Source organism: Rhineura floridana, chromosome 10 (assembly GCF_030035675.1).
Source record: "Rhineura floridana isolate rRhiFlo1 chromosome 10, rRhiFlo1.hap2, whole genome shotgun sequence".
In the NCBI taxonomy this organism is placed as follows: Eukaryota; Metazoa; Chordata; class Lepidosauria; order Squamata; family Rhineuridae; genus Rhineura; species Rhineura floridana.
In genome coordinates, this window is record NC_084489.1 from 53,458,218 (window position 1) to 53,475,455 (window position 17,238).

The 17,238-nt window shown below is 43.2% G+C and overlaps 1 protein-coding gene across 3 annotated transcripts in view; it reads left to right on the top strand.

Moving 5' to 3' along the window:
- Positions 1-292: 292 nt before the first annotated feature.
- CALCR (calcitonin receptor) overlaps positions 293-17,238 on the top strand; it is a 252,662-nt gene continuing 235,716 nt past the window's right edge. Inside the window, exon 1 of one of the 3 annotated variants that reach the window (XM_061587208.1) lies at positions 293-814. The gene's annotated coding sequence lies outside the window, so the exon portion shown is untranslated. The remainder of the gene's footprint in view (positions 815-17,238) is intronic. The other 2 variants (XM_061587206.1, XM_061587209.1) reach the window with 2 other exon arrangements.

A 17,238-nucleotide genomic window follows, 5' to 3' on the forward strand; every position in this document is an offset into this window, starting at 1 on the left:
GACCCCTCGCGTCAATCAAGCCTGCTGGAGCTGGAAAGGCAGCTCAGTCTTTCCACCGCTCTGGAGAGAGCCACGGTGATGACTTCTGATGCGAGGAGGGAAAGACACTTCGTACACGCTCAGAGGCCCTTTCTTCGGCCTTCCCCTCAGCCTTTTTGGAAAAGGAGATCGCGCCGTGCTGGGGAGCTTCCCAGCCACAGCCGAGCGCGCTCAGCCGCTGCCCCCCTCCGTCCCTCCGTCCCTCCCTCTTAGGGAACCCCCGCCCCCTCTTGCCCCCGTGACGGCCGCTCCTCGAGCTTCTGGGCCATTCAGCGGCGCTAGCCTACCGCCGAGCGTGCGGCTCCTTTAAAGCCGAGGCTAAGCCAAGCCGCAAGCCAGCCCTCACCGCTTGGATTCTTCAGCGGGACCGGGGCGAGGGGACGCTGCCCGCTCTCTCACGCAGGGACTTTCTGCCCGTCCGGAGTGAACCATCATGCTGGGCGTGCAGCAGGCGCCTGGCTGCAGCCTGGAAGGGCTGTTGATTCCGCAGCGCACTCCAGGAAGACCCCGCTCTAGCACAGCCGCCCTCCGCTGGGCTTGATCTCTGCCCCTTGTCGGACTTTGGGGCTGGTGGCGCCGTGACAGGGCGATTGCCAAGCAGCTCCTGTTGCTGCTGCTGCTGCTGATCCCTCGCTGCTCTTTTTTTATATGGGATTTAAGGACTCCACCCGGGCGATGATCCCTTTCTCGGCTTCCTAGGTGTGTTTTGCAGGATCGTTTGCTTCGGCGGCGAACGCGAGAAGACCAACTCCATCGCGACGGATCCACGCGAACTGTGAGTCCTGGCAAGTTTGGAGGTTTTCCTTTATTTGGGGATGGGAATGAACCTTGGGAAGCCTGGTGGTGGTGATGATGATGGGGAGCCACAATTGGTCATCAGGGAAAAGGCGGTAGAGCAAATTGGAGTCTTCAAGTTCGGGCTTCTGTCTCAGTTTACCTGATTGTAAAAGGGCTCTTTAGCAGGAAACATGTTTCCCTTGAGAAAGCTGGAGCTGCAAATATGAAGGAGGAAGAGGACTTTTATCAATGTGCCGCTAATTGGTTGCTTCTAAGCCAGCCTTCCCCAGCCTGATGGTGCCCTCCAGATCTTTTGGAGTACAGTTCCCATCAGCATGGCCAGTGGTCGAGGATGATGGGATCTGTGCCCTCCAGATGGACTACCAGGTTGGGGAAGTCTGTTCAAAGGCCAATTCTGAGAGACAGGAGAGAGAGAAATTCTAAGTTTGCTAGGGTTGTAAATCCTTGGCCAGCTGCTGAACCTGGCTGACCTGTGCTCCTGGGTTCATCCAAAGGATGGGGGAGAAATTTTGCTGAGGAAACTTAGACCTTGTCCTTGATGCCCTGAGCATTTGGTCTGCAGCTCTTCAGCACCTCTCCGTGGAGTCCAACTTGGGTGAGGATTTCCCTGGGTCTATGTTAACTCCGATCCGTTTCGGGAGATGATCTTTGGAGACATGTGCCAATCATGTTGGAAACTGCTTGATTTTTCTGCAGTGCTTAATACAGGGATGGGAACCATCCTCCCAGAAACCTGCCACCAATGCCACACTATTGAAGAATGTAGCTGGAAACATTAGTAAGCAACTGGTACAGTCGGGACTGCGTTAAATATTTCACACAAGAAGGAGTTAGAACTGCTCCATTAAGAAGGCTCTAGAGCAGCCTTTCCCAACCAGTGTGCCTCCAGATGTTGTTGGACCAGAACTCCCATCAGCCTCAGTGAGCATTGCCAATGGTCAGGAAAGATGGGAGTTGTGGTCCAACAACATCTGGAGGCACACTGGTTGGGAAAGGCTGCTCTAGAGATATCAGTGGGAAAAGCAATGGTTGTGTTGGCAGGTTGCAGAGAGGGCACCATAACTTAGCTAATGGGAGGCAATAGTCAACTCTACAGTTTTAATGTCACTTTTCTGACATGTATGTAGAGTGGAGCATAGCTGCTAGCAATCTCCACCCTAGAAGCACAGGGCGTTTGAGTGGTGTCCAAGTTGCTGCACAATGGGTTGATGTTCAAGTCTGAGATTATTCTTGTGTAATATATTTCAGCCACAGAAGCATCAGTATGCTATGTTTTTTAAATCAACAACAACATATTTTTAGCAGTCTGGGTGTGTTTGTATGGTGAATACATTTCACATGTGTGTTTCGTTACATGTTCAAATTACAAGGAAAACCCCTTTTGTGATCCCAGCTTCCAGTTGTTTGCCTAAACCCAACCCCTGCTTCCTTCTTTTATGGCATTTTAGGTGGTTTCTAAGAAAGTGTGTGTTGCTTTAGAAGGGGCAAGAACTATGCAAATAGTTGTGTATTATACTCTTATATAAAATACATAGATAAGGACATGGTGCAACAATGAATGACTAATTTTTAAATTTTATTTACTTAATTTGTATTCTTCCTTTCTATCTGGATCAGACCCACATGGCTGCTTATGGTGAAAATAACATACAAACGACTTGTGCTATTGCATAGACTCTCTGCCAGTGCTCGGTAGTCAGTGTCACATTTTTCTGAACATACTTGCTGACATTCACGTCAATTAACAGTAGCAGAGTGCCTGCTACTATTACCAGGAATATTTGTTCTCTGCAGAAATGAGACTGGGTCTTCCTTTTATGTGGCTAAAATGTGGTGTAGATGGTTGTGTACAAGCATCTGGAAGGATTGTGCAAATCTGTCCAGCACTGATTCACTTGTGGAGATGCATTCCCCTGGAGCTCTCTTTGCGTTTGATTTCCCCTCCCCCCCACGGCTCTTGGTAACTTCAGCATAACTGATCTCTACTATGTTCTTGTTTTTTTATAGCTGGTAATGCTGTACAAGCTCAGTGTTTCATGTACAGAACTGAATTCTTAAATAACATAGCTATTTTAAGAAAATCATCTCTCCTCTGTGATAATGCACTTAATATTTATTTCTATTTCCAAACTTTTTGAGGTTAAACCACATTAGCAAAATGTGATCTGTCCTGACTTTTGTAACAGCAAGTTGTTCATCTTCTTCCTGCAACATAGTGCACCTTTGCTTAAAATGACACAAACTATAAAACACATTTGGTTATATAATACTGTCAGTAGATGATATGCAAACTTTTTCATAAGGATCTACCATTTCTGTTTGTTCTTACTGAGAAAGTCCACCTCAGTAAGCTTTCTCTGCTTGTTGTTGTTGTTGGCAAGAAATTCAATTCTGAAATTCACACTGGCTGCAGGAGTACAAAAGGATGATCCTTAGAAATGGTGCTGCCTGCTGCTAATATGATTATATTTCTGGGAGATCCAACTGGGATAACCCTTTGTTACTATCTTTCCAAATAATCTTGGGAAAGAGGTTATTCCTGCCTGGTATATTACATTAACTAGATGAGACAAAACGGCAGAGAGGAGGAAGTAAAATGCATACCTAAGATAAATATCCTAGGTGAGAAAACTCTTCTTGAGAATATTAATGTCTCTTTATAAACTCATGTGGAAGCTTGGAGTGGCCAGTCGTCCAAGGGACTAACTATGTTCATACCAGCTTAGCTATAGCAATGCTGCATTATCAAGTTAAGTACTCCTAAATCGTAACCTATCTAAACTGCAGTGTAAACCACTGAATTACAGTTCATCAAGCTGTTCAATGCCATTATGTGTGGCTTGAACTGGGGCAAAGGGGTTTTCTTTTTGTTTTATCACACTGTGTGTTAATTAGCTTTCCAATGCCAGGATGTCTTTGTTATCATCAACTGTTTTGTGAATGATCACCGTTTATGACTTAATGATCACTGTTAATGATGTCTGTGCTTTCTGCATTTCCTTTCCTTCTGACCTCACTGTTTACAACCTCCCTCCAACCATGTGTACATAAACCTCTATCTTGGGATAACACTTCATGCATCTGAAGAAGTGGACTCGCACCTATGAAAGCTTATGGCATCATTAATTTGTTAGTCTAAGATACAACTTGACTCTTTGTTTTTGCTGCAACACTCCTAACGCTGATCCAAACTGAGGCTTTAAGTCTTCTGTGATCTTAGGTAGCATACGTCAAGATGGGTCTCTGGTCTAGAATTATTTTATTTATGAAATTTGCTAATTGCATTGCTGTGAAAAGGCACAATGAAGCAGGCAAAAGTTGTTTTTTTTAATGAACCTCACAACAGAACAGCACTAAGAATAAAAACAGAATGCAACAGCATAAGTAGCTACAAGGCACAGGGATTTATTTATCTTTAAAATTATTGACTTTGTACAGAAATGCTAATAATGCCACCATGGGCTCCTTCTGGGAGACAAGGCAGGATATCAATTTAATAAATACAATAAAGAGGTCTCTTGGCAGGTCTGCCTTGTGGGTAATTTCAAAGTAAGATGTCTAAACTGAGGACTAGAAAACCAACATTCTTCAAATGGTTACATTTTGCCCTGTGAGTTGATACTGGCTTTGGAATTTTTATTCAAATGTTCAACAGTATGGTGGAGCTTGGGGTGTGTGTGTGTGAAGGAGGAAGAGCCCAGACTGGGAAGAAGGTTTTACATAAATAGAGGTAGGCTGTGTTCAGTGGCAGAGGAAGAGGATATTATGGGGATTTGTTCCCGATCTACCACCTGACCATAGAATGCCCTGCCTGCTGCAGCCCTTTCTGGTTTTCCCCGCATGCTTCAAGATCCCCCCATTGCAATTATAAGGTTATACTCTTTCTCCCCCACCCAAGGAAGTCCAGATTCTTGTTGATTTCTATATAGTAGGGCCCCACTCATACAGCGGGTTACGTTCTGGACCCCCGCTGTAAAGCGAAAACCGCTGTAAAGCGGATCCCATTGACTTACATTGACCAAAATGGCGCCCAGCGGCAAAAAAACACCATAAAAGCAGAACAAGCGCTGTAAAGTGGGGCCTTTCTACAATTCACAACCGCTGTATTAGCGGAGTGCTGTAAAGCGAAGCGCTGTAAAGCGGGGCCCTACTGTAGAAGCTTCTATACACATCCGAGAACATACTCTGCATTCCTAAATGGAAACCATATTAAATAAGCAGTGGTGGCTGGTGCCCATTGAGATGGTTGGAGCTGAACGGTAGGTGGAGCCAAAGCCAATGACAGGCAAAGCCAAGTAATTCTAGTTTTGCCTCCTCCCTGCTGAGTCCTATAAGGGCAAAATTGAGACTAAGGAGGAGGAAGCAGACAGCCAGGACTGCCCTCTGGATTGGTTGTAAGTAAGAAAATGGGAGGGGTTGAAGGAATCAAGACTGAGTTAGTGGGGCAGTGCCGCATTTGCCTAATGGACCAGCCTACACTGTAAATTACACTAGTTACCTTCCATATTTGCTTGTAATGCTTTTTCAAGTGGGGTGCACACACATACACACACACTGTCTTGTGATCCTCTTGTTTTTTGCATCATCTCCCCTCCCTCCGCCATTTTGTTTTGGTACTGTTTTTTCTCACTTACTTTTCAGCAGGCCAAGGCATTTTGCTACTAAGCCAGAAACCCCAAATGGCACCTCCTCATCCTAATAACCACCAAGTAGAAGCTACTTGGGAGCTTCTCCCATGCAGCTCCCACAGAAATGAATGGAAGCTGCGCACAAGCTCAGTGGCACTTTTGCTGACCTCTCTTTTGGTTCAGCGGAGCTTGTGCAGGGGATCAAATCCTGCAGTGTGGACTCCAGTCAGATTCCGTGAGGCAGGCTGTCACTCTGGCAACAGCAGTGGCACCCCAAACCTGCTGTACCAAACTACATGTTACATTAAATGTATTTGCTTTTTTAAAACAGAAACTATGGGTCACCTAATTTGGATGGAACACTGTAAGGGAGGGAGGATGAGCCTTTTCCCCAGGTCACCATCCTGATACCACGTGTCTCTCCCCCTCACCCCATCCCCCTCCCCCTCCCCCATCCCCCATTATTTGCTTCACAAGGAAAACTATTATAGGTGCTAAGCATTTAAATCTCACTTTCACCTGCACCATAGTCCGAAACCTCTGGATCACATCTGCTCATACAAATGTACACACTCGCCAGCTTCTGCTATTTTCAAAAAGCAACAACACAGATACCAGTGTGAAGACTCATTTAACGTAATGTGTAGTTTGGCTGTCAGGCAGCTGCCTTGCATTGCCTCATAACCAGGCCGCTAATGGACCCAAGCAATTACTTGGAAGCACGTTCCAAGTATATTTAAAGCAAAGACCATTTTACTTTTTTTTTTCTTTTGAAGGTTTTTTTTATTACCTTGCCACACATTCTACCAAATAACTGCTTGGGTCCATTAACAACCCCAAGCAATTATTTGGAAGCATGTACAAGATCATAAAAACAACCTTTTTTAAAAAAGAAAAAAGTAGAATGGTCTTTGATTTAAATATAGTTTGCCTATAGCAGCTGGAACAGTGGAACAATATGGACTAATTCGCCTATAGCAGTTGGAACAATTAAATGATATGGAGTCATTTGAAGGAGAAAGTATTTTAAATGAAATAATTTACCTCAGACCATTCACACAAAATTTTCCCGCCAGAAAGCCTTGGCAGGCAAGCAGGAACGAAAGCCATGAATGCATGAGCGGTGTTGCTTTAAAGCCTCCAATCTCTGTGGATTTGACCCCTGCTGTGCCTTGGATGCTAACTGTTAGGGAACAGAGCAAGCAAGGCTGCCATTTTGTTTTCCTTGCAGGAGTCTTGTACCTTTTTTAAAAATTAAGGTTAGCCAGAAACGTAACACTGCAGCTTTTCTCACCAAGGGTTTCCAGGGATAGGGAAATCTGTACCTTTTAAAGTAGAGATAGCTAACCTTTTTTGGCCTGAGGGCTGCATTCATCCTTAGCCATCTTCCTGGGGGCTGTATGTCATAAATGAGTGTGGCCACCCCTACACTTGTGTGTGCGCACATGCGCACCCCCCACCCTCACGGCCCACCCTCCAACAAACATAAAATGATCAATCTGATAAGCAACATGAACTGATCGATCTGATTTGCATCCCCACCAGAACTGATGGGTGGTTTAAACATCTTTGCCCATCCCAGTGTTGTGTCTATTTTATTACTTTTATTTTCTTTTTACCACTGCTGCCAAAATTGGTGGGGTTTTGAGGCACATCAAGTCCCTGAGCTGGGATTTAGCCACCCTGTTTCAAAGATATAAGATCAAGAAAAAAGGAGTCATCATTAAGAGCTCACCAAGAGGAATAAAATGAGAAAGAGAGAGATTCATTTTCTGGATGTGTCTTTGAACCCTTTTCTCCTGTGAGGCCCAAGGAGGAAAAGCAGTGAAGTGCACTTTGGTGATAACAGCTATCTGCCTATAATGCTTGGAGTTAGGCCATATGACCTGCGAACTGCCTTCTCTGTTCACCACAATGAATTTTCCATTTTAAGACACAAGAAATTAGACTCCACCACCACCACTCTCCATGATAAGCAGCAGATCCAGAAGGCCATGTTGTGCCATATTCAGTTGTGCCATATTAAAGCCATACTATTTGATTAGAACGACTGAAGTCTGCAGGTATTTCAGGTTAAATCTAATAACATGCCTGAAAGAATCATTACAGGACCAAATAAGATACAAAGTGGGTACAAAAACCACAATCAGATCTCCAAACGTCTTTTTTGCTAGTTAAAATCAGCTGCAGGGAGGGGGCTGTGGCATTGAAGTGGGTGAGGGCTAAAGCATAGCTGAAGCTTGGACTGCACTACCATATCTAAGTTTCTGCAATTATTCAGTGGCTAATGAAATTATTTAATGGAGGATGTTAAGTTTACTAGAGCATCAAGTTGTTGTTAGCAATTAGTCCTAAACTTGTTAATTGTCACTGTAGAAACATAAATTTTGTTCCCTTTTCCAGCAAGTGTTTTCAGAGTAACCCTGCAGTGATGTTTGATGAAACTCCCTGACCTCACTTGTTTGTGAGGGTGACATTAGTAAAATTCTACCAGATATTACACAGAAATTAAGATTTGTTATGCAATCCTATGCAGCTCTACACAGAAGATCACCCACTGAGTTCAATGGAACTTATTCCCAAATTGCTGGCTGTAGGATTGTAGCCTTAAGACAAATTTGACCACTTATGAATTATTATATTTCCTACACTTCTTGCTGCCATGCCTCAGTGATTATGACAGTATTTATAAAATTGTTTCTATCTGACCATTTTCCAAAGAGTTGAGGAGAATCCCTCCAAAAAAACAGCCTTGTAAGGTAGGCTAAGCTGAGAAATAGTAATTGATTACATGGTCAGGTCTCATGGCTAAGCAGAGATTTGAAAATGGGTCTCCTCGACCTTGGTCCGACACACTATCCAGAGTTGTACAAGGTAGTGGCTGTCATGAATAAGAACACATGAGAACAACTTCATAGAGGTTAGACAATTGTCTGTTCTTCAGCTCCCAAAAGTAATAAAACAACTCAATAATTGTTAACAATTTATGTTAGAATACTCTTATTACCAACCATTCATTCAGGGCCTGTTTGTACAACTGGCTATCCTGGGATAATAACCTTTGAACTTGCTTCAACCTCCATATCTTCAAAGCATGAATGAGAGGCTGCATTCATGGTGATATAAGCGAGCATATAGCTTACAGCAGGATAGTTGGATTGTTTCTTTTGGGGAAGTAGGCAGGAGTGTGGAAAAGATAAGTACTTCCATGCAAGAAACACCCTTTTATTTATGTTGGGTTTTGTTTTTTTTAAAACTGAATTATGTACTATATCTTAACCATACTTGCTTGATGTAAATCCTGCTGATATTCATGGAAATTATTTCTAAGCAAATATGCTTAGGGTCACAGCAAGATGTCACTATGGACCTGATCTGAAGGCTAATAATGTTATGGGGATAACCCTAGCAACATTCCTCTTCCAAGTCAATTATCTTGAGACCAAGCAAGTTGAAATTCCTTGTGTTTACCATCTATCCATAATGAATGAAGCAGTACTGCTGAATCTTGCTCCCCAGCTAATAATCTACAATAAGATCTGAATACACATCACATTCCACTTCTGCAGATGAAGAGATGGAGCTGAATACCTATGTAATTCTCTGCATCACTTAGTCAGTTTCTGAAGCTCAATATGTTTAATTAAGTTTCAGGCACTTCATTAGAGGCTTTGGATTATTTCAGATGATTAATAAACAGGTGTTAAGAGAGTTGGCTGAGATTTGGGGGCTCCCCACCCAAGATTGATTGTAGAAATACTGAGAACATGCAAATATTAAGCATTTGTCTAGAGCAGTGGTTTGAAGCTCCCCCCCCCCAAGTGGGCTACTTGGAAATCACTGATGGTCTTGGCGGATCACCTAATGATTTCTCTGCCTGTTGTAGCAATTGTAATGCACTGAGCTAGATGCTGTACGATTTTTAATTGTACTTTTATTTCTTCTTTTATTTCTTATATATTATATTTTACTGTATTCCATAGAATAGTAATACAATTTATTTATTTATTTATTTATTTATTTATTAAATTTATATACCGCCCGACTAGCAATAGCTCTCTGGGCGGTGAACATAAAACAGCATAAAAATACAATAAATAACAAAACAATACTAAAATACAAGCAACAATCCAACACAATAAACATTTTTAAAATTAAATCAGTGTAACTTAAAATGCTTCAGAGAATAGGAAGGTTTTGACCTGGCGCCGGAAGGAGAGCAGAGTCGGCGCCAGGCGTACTTCCTCAGGGAGACTGTTCCATAGTTCGGGGGCCACCACTGAGAAGGCCCTAGATCTTGTCATCACCCTCCGGGCCTCCCTGTGAGTTGGAACCCGGAGGAGGGCCTTCGTAGCAGAACGTAGTGCACGGGCCGGTTCATATCGGAAGAGGCGTTCCGCAAGGTATCGTGGTCCCGCACCGTATAAGGCTTTATAGGTTAATACCAACACTTTGAATCTAGCCCGGAAACATATTGGCAACCAGTGCAAGCTGGCCAGAACAGGTGTTATATGCTCGGACCGCTTGGTCCTTGTCAGCAATCTGGCCGCTGCATTTTGCACTAGTTGTAGCTTCCGAACTGTCTTCAAAGGTAGCCCTACGTAAAGCGCATTACAGTAATCCAAACGTGAGGTTACCAGAGCATGTACCACTGATGTAAGGTCCTCTTTACTCAAATAGGGACGTAGCTGGGCTACCAACCGAAGTTGGTAAAACGCATTCCTAACCACCGAGGCTACTTGAGCCTCAAGTGAGAGGGAAGAGTCTAAAAAGACTCCCAGACTACGAACCCGGTCCTTTAGGGGGAGTGTAACCCCGTCCAGGACAGGGTATATATCCACCATCCGATCAGAGAACCCGTCCACCAACAGCATCTCAGTCTTGTCTGGATTGAGCTTCAGTTTGTTAACTCTCATCCAGTCCATTGTCGAGGCCAGGCAACGGTTCAGCAAATTGACAGCCTCACCTGAAGAAGATGAAAAGGAGAAGTAGAGCTGCGTGTCATCAGCATACTGATGACAACGCACTCCAAAACTCCTGATGACCTCTCCCAACGGCTTCATGTAGATATTAAAAAGCAGGGGGGACAAAACTGACCCCTGTGGGACCCCATATTGGAGAGCCCGCGGTGTCGAGCAATGTTCCCCAAGCACTGCCTTCTGGAGACGACCCGCCAAATAGGAGCGGAACCACTGCCAAGCAGTACCTCCAACTCCCAACTCCGCGAGCCTCTCCAGAAGGATACCATGGTCGATGGTATCAAAAGCCGCTGAGAGATCAAGGAGAATCAACAGAGTTACACTCCCTCTGTCTTTTTCCCGACATAGGTCATCGTACAGGGCGACCAAGGCTGTCTCAGTGCCAAAACCGGGCCTAAAACCCGATTGAAATGGATCTAGATAATCAGTTTCATCCAATAGCGCCTGGAGCTGGCCAGCAACCACCCGTTCCAAGACCTTGCCCAGGAATGGAACATTCGCCACTGGCCTGTAGCTGTTAAAATTGTCTGGGTCCAAGGAAGGCTTTTTCAGGAGTGGTCTCACCACTGCCTCTTTCAGACAGCCCGGGACCACTCCCTCTCGTAAAGAGGCATTTATCACTTCCTTGGCCCAGCTACCTGTTCCATTCCTACTAGTTTTTATCAGCCAGGAGGGGCAAGGATCCAGTACCGAAGTGGTTGCACGTACCTGTCCAAGCACCTTGTCCACAAATGGTACAAGAAATAATAGAAGCAATTAAAATACAGTTAAAAATTAGTATGAATACTGAATGTGATGGATGTGCCGTCTCCCATCTTCAGCCACTAAATCCACAGACATGCTGTGGACCACCTGAATGAAGCCCTTGAACCACTGGTGGTCCACAGACCACAGTTTGGGAATCTCTGATTTTGATCTAACCAATTTCTAAGTGTTGTACAAGACAGAAATCACATGCCCTAGCCTTCTAGCAAGGGCTGTCATCGGGGGGGGGATGAATTAAGGAGCAGCTGAAGTGTTTTTGGAAAAGCTGTGTTGAAGGGCTGGGTCTTGAGCAGGATTTTTGAGGAAGAAATGGAGACTAAGAAGCAAATGATGAGAAGGTATAGCTACAAGGCTGGGAGACAGCAACAAAGGGTTGATAGGTGAGTTTGAGGGGCAGAAGAGGGAAAGAGTTTAAGATGGTGTGAGTAAAGAGATGCTGTCAAACAGAGGAGAGCATTAAAAGTGAGGGTTAGAGGAACAAGGTTGACGCAGGAGACAGGTGTGATGTTTGTAGCTGTTGAAGAGGGTAGAGGAGTTTAGCAGAGACATTCTGGAATAATTGAGTACCAGTGTGGTGTAGTGGTTAGAGTGCTGGACTAGGACCTGGAAGACCAGGATTCAAATCTCCGCTTGGCCATGAAGCTTGCTGGGTGACCTTGGGCCAGTCATGGCCTCTCAGCCTAACCTACCTCACAGGGTTGTTGTGAGGATAAAATGGAGAGGTAGGAGAATCATGAACCTTTGAATATTAGGCAGGTGCCATCTCTGCTATCTTTTTGGCGGCTTTTGAAGACTTTCCCCTTTCAACAAGCCTTTTAGGTTGAAACCTATCCCAATATGCATCTGTGTTAGAATTGCTTAATGTTTTTTTAATAATGTCTTTAACCCTTTTTTAAAGTTGTTTTTTTAAAAAATGTTTTTAACGCTGTTTGGTTTCAATGTATTTTAAGATCTGTTTTTATGATGTCTTAGATTGTGTTTTTAGCACTTTGTTTGCCGCCCTGGGCTCCTGCTGGGAGGAAGGGCGGGATACAAATTAAATAAATAATAATAATAATGTACACCACCTTGAGCTCCTTGGAAGAAAGGTGAGTGTAAATATAATAAATAAATACAGCCACTCTTGTGGCTGTATAATAAATTAAAATAAATTGGAGAGTTGGTGCAGGAGGGGGACAGCCAACCAGCAGAAGGTTGCTGGAGTATGTGAGAGAGTATGAACATAAATTATTAAATATAATACAGTTACTACTGCAAGTATGCATTTTTACAGCATCTGTATGTAACTCATCTGCCATACCGTGATTAGGCCTACAATTAAGCAAGTGCTCAGTTAAGACTCTCTAACAGTTAGGCTAAAAGAAGCTAACAGTTTATATTAAAATGAGTTTTACCCTGCTGGCAAGATATTTCTCTCTGCAAGCACTGAGTGGTATGCACTGTTTTGGTAGGTATTTTCATGGCAGGTGGTGATGGTGGTGATGATGATGATGATGATAGAACTAGCACACTGTAAAACACAAAATGGCATGCTGGGCCCAAAGGAGCATGTCGCGAAGGCTGGAATAGAATGAGTGATGAGTTGCTATAGACTTCTGTACTAGATACTCTTTTGAAGCAACTATTAGTAACTTAAGCAAAATGAAATCTTCTTGGAAAGGAAGGATCTTGCCATGTGAAGGTATCTTTCCATAACTTCTGTGATTGACTACTGTTGGGTGCTCCACATAGGCCCCTGCCTTTAAAGACAACATGGAACCTACAGTTTGTTCAATATAAAGCTGCTTGCTGGATATTGGAGGGCAAGAGCATGTTTTTGGTTGTTTACTTCCAGGATGAATTCAGAGTACTCGTGCTTCCTTTCACAGCCTGGGGCTTACTTATAGTTGAGACCTCATTTCCCTGTATGAGTCCCCTTGGTAGCTGTTCTGTTTTTTAGACCAAGTAATTTCACTTTTGGAGGTAAGAGCATCTTCTTCTGTGAGGACCAGGGTCTTGACCACAGTTGCCCCAAAGTCTTGGACATCTTCCCCAAAGAAGTGTCAGGTTGCTTCTTCCCCATCATCTTCCATAGTAGCTGTAAAACCTATCTGCTTCAAAAAGTATATGGCTATTGATTTTGTCATTTGTGTTCATGCTTGTTTTTCTAGTTGCTTATGTTTTTGTAATGTATTACTCTAAAGAAGTTCTTTTAATACGCATTTCAGGCATGTATTATAGTTATCTCAAGCCTTGGAAATGCGTTCTAATATTTTTAATGGGCTGGATTTCAGACTTTCCATCCTCCTACTTCTATTTATATATGGTAGGTGTCCTTCTCTGAAGAGTCCTTCAACACAAGCTCTCTTGAATGTTGTCAGAAAGACGCTGTGCTTGGTGCATTGTGCTTGATTCATATATGCTTTTGGTTTCTTCTCCGATTCTAGACGAAATGTTAGGGGGATCATTGTGTCTCCTTTTTGAAGGCAATTCCTTGAGTTGAAGTGAACATTGTGTTTGGGTGGACAGGATAGGAGAGTTAAGTAAAGTAGGGTTGAGAAAACTAAAATGGAATCTGCCTACATTGGTGGGTTTTTTTTGTTAATGAGTAAAACAGAACCCATAATTAGAACTCTTCCTACACTTATCCTAAGATTTCCCAGCAAAATTTAGGATGGAGCTTACTTACTACAGCCATAACAATCCAGCATCATAGTGCAGAAGTTCTCTTAGGGCTGAAGCTCCATGTGCTGGCATTCAGACACCCTATTTCTGAAACTAGAAAATTGATGCTTATCAGTCTTTTTTAAAAATAGCAGCTGAGCAATTAGCAATCTAGAACAGGGGTCTTCAACCTGGTGCTCCCCATATGTTGTGGACTACAACTCCCACCAGCCCTGATTTTTGGCCATGCTGGCTGAGACTGATGGGAAGTGTAGTCCACAACATCTGGAGAGCACCACATTTGCTACCCCCACCTAGAATCATAGTCTTCCCTCTCTTTAACTATCTAGTGAAGCCTTGTGAAGAATCCCACAAAAGTTACTGGCCTGCTAATGTTTTTACTAGACTACTGGGAGTTACATTCCTCCTGAAGCAGCCCGCTGCATTTCTATGCTGGGTCTACCTGCTTGTACACAGTTCCTTGTTGCCTGCGGCTACCAAGCTTGTGCTTACATATAAGACTGATCTAGTCCAACCATTGCCGTAAGGCAGGACAGACAATTCTTCCGCTCTAACAAAGATCACCCTACAGCAGTTCTTCTCAAATTGGGAAGCAGATCCACCCTTGGAGCATGGAACACCTGTGTATGCACAAGCAAAGTACAAGAGAGCGATAGGTTCCTGAGGAAGGTGAGGCCTTCTTTGCACCAGCAGTGAAAAAACAACAGTTGGGTCAAATGCTAACAGAGGATTTTCATGGATCCACTCTAAATTTATGGGGGTGATGGTTCTTCTAGACTCTTTATCTGATAGAGCAGGAGTGGAGAACCTTTTTTCAGACTGGGGGTCACATTCCCTCATCAGCAGCCTTCCAGAGATGGGTGAGCATGTGCCAGTGGTGGGCAGGGCCAGGTGGAAAAATCCAGCCATGCAAAAGTCAGAGATTTCAACACACACACACACACATGCACGTGTGTGTGTGTGCATACACGCACACACACACACACACACACACACACACACACACACCCCACACACACCACACACACACACACACACACACACACACACACACAGAGAGAGAGACCATGCAGTTATCGCAGTTCAAAGACACATTCCAGTGCAGAGCAGGGCAAGGGAGGACACAGCCTGGGGAGGACACATGGCTTGGAAAGAGTCCTAAAGACTGGATAGTCTTTGAGGGTCACATTTCTTCCTTGGGCCTGAGGTCTAACTCGTGTGACAGAGGAAGTAAGTAAGTAAGTAATTTAATATTGCGGCCCATTGGCCATAGATAAACATATAAAAACAATACAAACATGTATTACATATATTACAATAGAGTGGGATCTAAAAGATATGTTATTCCATACAGGATATATAAAATATTATTCCTCAAAGTCATTATTTAGGTACAATATCAGAATATACAAATATAAAATTTTACTTATAGTTATTATCAAATTTGAGTATATTTTAAAGATTTATTTATAATTTCAGATCTGATAGCTATAGCCACTGCAGAGAATTTTGCTATTGCTAATGAAATTTTTGGAGAACGATCTTCCAAAAGGTATTCTTCCAAAGTTATCCATGGTTTGTGTTGTATATTTTTCTGAAAAGATGATATATATTGTTGTCTAGCAGCATTATAAAATGGACATTGAAGTAAAACATGACTATTATTTTCAACCATTCCTTGACCACAAGGGCAGTGCCGATCTGCGAAAGGAAGCGTCGCAAAACGACCTTCAAGACGAGCCGAAGGAAGCACATTTAGTCTGATCAGAGTAAATGGCTTACGGTACTTAAAAATATTTAAATTAGACAAATATGGCATTGGAGTAAAACATCTAGTGTTGTACCTTTGTTTTTTAATTAGCAGTAATTGGTGTTGAAAGTCAATATCTTTCAGACGTTGGCGTATTTTTGTTAGAGCATTCTGAAAACCAAGTTGTTGAACACTGTATATCGAAGATCCTAGTTTTGCAAGTTTATCAGTTATCAATTTCGCCCATGGCGATTGAAAATTGTCTATTAGAATATCGTGGGATAAACCTACTGGACTGAAAATTTTTAGCCATAAATTGATTCTCTGTAGCCAAATTTTAGACTTAATAGTTTGAACTCCTGCCTCTAGTCGAAGTATACAATTAGGTATACATTTAGGTACTGCCATTATTGTTCTTAAGAATATAGTTTGGACTACCTCAAAGTCATTAAATTTTGTATTCACATTTGCTTGAGCACCATATATCATTTGGGGAATAATTTTAGCGTTAAAAATTTTAAGAGCTGGGGAGAAAGCTTGCCCTCCTTTAGTATAGTAAAATGTTAGGAGTGCTTTCATTGTTCGTCTGTGCAAGTGTGCAGAGTGGTTAGCGAACTACCAATAACACAGCAGTGAAGGGAGATAAAAGTGATTTTTGACAGCAACTGTGGTGCAACGCTAATGTAAGAATAGCGCTTTGGCTTGCAAGGATTGCAGCCCATCACTGAGTAGGCCCAATTCCCTTCTAAACAATTGTTTTCTGGCTTTTCAGCATAACCACCTTATACCTTGAGATGCTCATGCTTAACAAAAGTACAGATGCTGTCTGATTTTTGTGGGGAGGGACAGAGGAAGGCGCTTTCACATTTTCTGTGACAGTTCTACTTAAGGACATCTCTGCCCTCTTGGCAGATGAGCCATAGCTCAGGGGTAGAGTATATGACTTGCCTGCAGAAAGTGCCAGGTTCAGTTCTTGCCATCTCCAGTTAGAAGGATCAGAAAGCAAATGATGGGAAAGGCCTCTCCCTGAGACCCAGTGAGCTGCTGCCAGTCAGAGCAGACAACACAGGGCTAGATGGACAAATAGCTGACCTGGTATAAAGCATTTCCCTAGATAGCTTCTCTGCCTCAGCAACCCTGGTCTCCAAGAGCTCTTTTGATCTTTAAGAGTCAGCAGAAGCTCTTTGCACTGAATAATCTCTGCCTACCAGATGGGTAATCATCACACATGTGGCTCTTGTTGCAACAGGATACAAAAGCCCCACCCTCCTTCTGGTCATGTCCACGTTTAAATTCCTCTTGATGGCTTTAGCTTTACATATAGGTTTATAAAAGAGCAGGAGGAACGTTTCAAAATTATTTTGCATCGATAGGTGGGTCAGAATTGCGATTTCCACATCCAACACATCCTCCTCTCTTGGCAGCCAAGCTGTAATAGTTGTACAACATTTTCTTAACTGAACAGAACACTCTATCCTGTGGTTTACTGCTGGGGTTTTCTTTTCTTGGAAAGCAAGTCCTTTTCTGTCTCCCCCTGAACTGACTCCCTCCCCACAGAGGTGCGTCTGGCATGTTCATTGTATGGTTTTCATCATATGCTGAAGAAGCACCTCTT